Here is a 5,162-nt window from a genome sequence, read left to right as displayed (position 1 = left end):
CAGGGCACGATCTCACACACACGTTCAAACACTACGGACAATTTGGAAATGCCGATCAGCCTACAGTGTATGTCTGGACTGGGAGAGGAAACCAGAGCACCCGGAGGAAGCCCTTCAAGCACAAGGAGAACATGCAAACGTGCACACAGAGCTGAGGTTCGGATTCAAAACCCAACCCAGGAGGTGCGAAGCAAATGTGCTAACCACTAAGCCACTCAGCCCTCCATCTTTGACCCTTATTTAATGTAGAGATTAAATACAAAGTCTAAGCTGAGCTCATGGACACGTCATCGTCCCAGCACTCGCGCTGAGCTCATATAACTGCGTCATCGGATCAGGGTTCAAGTGATCAGATTCTGCATTTTATATTGTAATGATTATATTCTATGTTCACAGAAAGGATCCGATCCTACATGAGTATTCTGATATGTTTGGGGAAAAAATAAATAAGCCTTTCATTTACTTGCGGTATAGAAATGAGTGGATGCTGGGGATTTAGTTAAGTGCATAAACACATCATCGTCGTCGTCGTCATCATCATCATCATCGTCATCATCATCGATGCTGATCTGCTGACTCAGTGCTCTTCCCTTAGGCTGGATCAATACATCTGATCCATTACATCTCCATAACCTCAACAACAACAGAAAAACAAGTCACGTCACACTGATGGAAGGTTCCCTGTGTGTACAGTTAAAAAGATAAAGGTGCCAAAGATGGTTCTTTAACGATATTATTATTACTATAATCGTTGTTGTTAATGTATTTATCTGGTTCATTGAATTAATTTTTTTTTTTTTTTTTTTTTGGTATATGTTTATTTGTTTGTTTGAATTAATTATTTAATTCGACATTTTTGCAAACCCATTCCAGAGTAAATAAATTTATCCGCGCAATTCGAGCTTTTATTCCTGGACTTTCCATGCCGTCTATCATATGAGCATCGCTTAATATCGCATCTGTTTCTATGTTTTATAGTCATCGAGTTCTAGATGAACCCCTTTCATTTCAAGTAACCGGTCCGTTAGACTTCTAACTATGATAACCAAATAATAACCATGACAACATCGATGCTAGTCGATAGCAATCTCCAACACCTTGGACCGACAAGGATGAGTCATCCGAATCCATTAAAAGTGTGCCGCGAATTAAACTATTGAGGAATCGCTCGTTAAACACGGGAACACTGGCATTGAATGAGATGGAGATTATGTAGAAAAATGATACACTTTCATGACACGTAAACAATGCAAAAGAGAATGAAGCAAAATCTTCATTCGACTCACCTTCGTACGGCGCGTCACAGACCCCACTTTGAAGAGCCCCCTTTTTTAAATAATCTCTCAGTACATGATTTTACTCGAGCCATTTTTTGTTGTTGCTAAAACGAAGAGAATAACTCTTTTCCTTCGCATAGATCCACATCATGCTAACGTCTATGGTGCAGTTGGTGATCTATGGTGCAGTTGTTTTAGTTCTATAGGCCACTAACAAAAACGGTTTGAAGCTCCATCAATCAAAAGGTTCCTTTTTTCTTTTTAATTTTGAAAAATGTACGGAAAATCTCAGTGGACCGAGATGTTCGGGAGGTTATCCTTGATCTGCTCACTAGGCACGGGAATTTATATCTGTCTGGATTTCAGCCCAAATTTGAAGACACGCGACTGTGTATGATGGAGTGTGAGAAGCAGGATGATATCCACAGGTCTCTGTGTGGGAGGAAATTTGGATTCTCTGTCTGCTGCTCTTAATGAAGATAATCGCTTTTTGTTCATTAATTATGCAGCATAATGAAGCCTGTCTGGGTTGCTGGACACCTCGTCCCATCGCCAGCAGTGTCTCTTCTGTCTCCGGGCACATTCTCCTGCACTATTCAGCATTATTTTTTTGAGTGCGCATAACTGTCGCACGTGCTGTACAGTATAAGATACAGGTGATGGACTCTGTATGGCGAATGAATAAAGCAGAAACTGTCGCATCGTGCACAACGGAAGAGAAGGGCGGGGCTTTTAACAGATAACAGACAAACCCAACGTGGTGGTTGAGGTTTCGTTTTGTGGCGCTGCTTCTACAGTATGTCTGTCTCAGAAATATAACTTTAAGGAATAAAATATTTGGGGACGTGCTGTTATTTAAAAAAAAAAAAAAAAAACATCGATGACGAAGTGGTGTGATGCAGCCTGATGCAAAGTAGAGAATCTATCATCACCCTGAAGCTGATTGTTTTCCGATAACAGCATGCCCTGCAGTGTTTTATTCCATTTATACGACAGCAATTTAAAGAGTCCAGACTTTTTATCCTTTTATATTTACATTTAGAAATTACATAGAAACCGTGCCGTTCGGAAGACTGGTGGAAAACGTAACGCTACCGCTTTACCTTTGACTGTTACAAAGCACTCACACTGGAGACTCCTTCCTTAAATGTTAAATAAAGAACGACTTTAAAAAAAAACGTCACCGTGTCAAAGATTATTTGGTATTCTTTGTTAAGTACCACACAGGTCTCTGCGAATGAGCTGTTAGTATGCATCCATCCATCCATTTTCTGTATAGCTTATCCTTGCAGGAGCCTGGAGCCTATCCCAGGGAACTCAGGACACAAGGCGGAGACACCCTGGGTAGGGTGTCAACTAATTGCACACACGCTCACACACACATTCACACAACACGGACAATTTGGTAATGCCGGTCAGCCTATGACGCATGTCTTTGAACTTGGGGAGGAAACCGGACTACCCGGAGGAAACCTACATGCAAACTCTACGCACACACGGCGGAGCCGGGATCCGAACCCCCAAGCCAGGAAGTACAAGTCAAATGTACAAACCCATAAGCCTTCGTGTCCCCAAGCTGTTACTATAGAAACGATAATATATTAGAACGAGCGCATGACATTTGAATGACATTTGAATAAAATGAATCAACACGTTCTGACCAAACTGAGCCGAGAATTCAGCAGCACCTTACTTAACAATGCTGATCTGATGAAAACCTTTATGATAGTGACTTCCTGCTGGACTCAGAGACATGCACACGTTCTCCTTTTCGGTATTAAACACACACTCAGAGCTCCTCTAATCTTCATATATGGGCTTATGTTTTCAGTAGGCTGGGATTCGTGAACAGACGTCACTAGAGCGTTGCAGTTTATGGCATGGACACACAGACCCTCACCTCCTTCACCACTGGTACACAGAACATCCTGCTAGAGAACGGTGGAATTAGATTTGAGCTTCTTTTTGTTTTGCTTCACACTTTAATTGCTGCTTTATTCTTTTTTCCCCCTAAAATGCTGAGATAATTAAAGGCAGAGACTCTCACCCGCTGGTCTGCACAGTTTGAAGTTTTCCCTTCTCCAACAGCTGACTCACATCTGATTCATCTCATTATGGGCTTGATCATTAGCGGATCAGTGGGATCAGGTGTGTTTGCGGTAGGGAAATGTTCCGACTCCGCAGGGCCACTGGGGTCTCCAGGACTCGAGCCGAGAAGTTCTGGTTTAAAAGATAAGCTTTTAAAGGACTTCATGGAGTTACGGTGACAAAATGCTGTGTCTCCGGTCTTTGACAAATGAAGACAACTGATTTATTTCGTTCCCTGGATAAATGTGAGAATCTAAATTTAACAAGATGTATATGGGGAATATAATTATTCATTTCGAGCAAATGTAATATTGTTAAACACTGAAGAACAGATCATCATGATCCTTATAAGCTGAGTTAATCACTTCACTAACCCATTAATCCAGCTTTGTACTACATGCCCTACAAGGGTGGACAAATATACACCTTGTCTGGCACAATGGAACATTTTTATTTATCTGGGTAATAATCCCAACATATCCTAATGTTATATTGATAGTAATATTGATTTTTTTTTTTTTTTTAATTTCCTGAAAGGAATTAAATGACCCGAGTTTGGCTAATGGTAGGGATTAAGTAAGCAGTAAAACACTTGGTGGTGTGCGCTGTTATGGAAAATAATCAACAACAGGGGGATGTAATGATGTATTGAGGCCAGGTGTATCTGTTACCTAGGCAGGTGCATGTTGTGTTTCTTTAATCATCTTTTAGAGCGAAGCTTTAAAGGTACATCAGTGGTCCTGTATGTATCTTCAATAATTTTAAAGGTACACTATATTCACATTTCCAGGTGAAGGTACAGTTCATACTAAATGTACAGTATGTACACCCCAGTGACAAGGAAAAGCACTTCATTTCTGTATCTATCGACAAATCTGAAAAGTTTTTCAAACAAAAAGGATAAAAGTAAAAACCAGAACCGAGAAGATTAATTAGCTCATTAAGAAAAATCACTACCTCGTACTCTTCTACACAGTCTGTAGGAAACATTATTCGTCCAGTGCACTTCTATAGAGCTTAAGGAAACATTTGGGACTGAACCTGTGAGAAAGTGAAACCTCATTCCTATCTCTTTGGTCAAATTCTACACAGTACTCTTAGGCTCTTTAGTGTGTAGGCTATCATTTGCCTGGGAAGGTGCATGTGGTGTATCTTTACTTAATATTTAGAGTAAAGCTTTTAAGGTTCATCAAAAAAAAAAAAAATCCATCCATCCATCCATCTTCTACCGCTTACTCCTTTTCAGGGTCACAGGGGAACCTGGAATCTATCCCAGGGAGCATCGGGCACAAGGCGGGGTACACCCTGGACAGGGTGCCAGTCCATCGCAGGGCACATTCACATACACACTCACACACCCATTCATACACTACGGACACTTTAGACATGCCAATCAGCCTACCTTGGACTGGGGGAGGAAACCGGAGTACCCGGAGGAAACCCACGCAGCACGGGGAGAACATGCAAACTCCACACACACAGGGCCACGGCGGGACATGAACCCCCGACCCTGGAGGTGTGAGGCGAACGTGGCAACACAGTTTGGTAGCTTTTATTTCTGAGAGTGTAATAGGCTATACTGCTTCTCAAACACTGTGATCATGACCATATGTTTGGGCAGAGATGCTAATGTGTAGTTTTCCCATCAGTCCTGATGTCATTTTTATCTTTTAGGAATCATAGTAATAAAATTCCTCAGAGAGGGTTATTGCTGGTGTATGACCTACTGATGAGGGAATCTGTGTGTGTGTGTGTGTGTGTGTGTGTGTGTGTGTTTTTGCCGCAGGAGCACCCGAC

Source organism: Ictalurus punctatus, chromosome 5, assembly GCF_001660625.3.
Source record: "Ictalurus punctatus breed USDA103 chromosome 5, Coco_2.0, whole genome shotgun sequence".
NCBI lineage: Eukaryota > Metazoa > Chordata > Actinopteri > Siluriformes > Ictaluridae > Ictalurus > Ictalurus punctatus.
The sequence above is the reverse complement of the archived record's forward strand: the minus strand, read 5'-3'. Positions refer to the sequence as shown.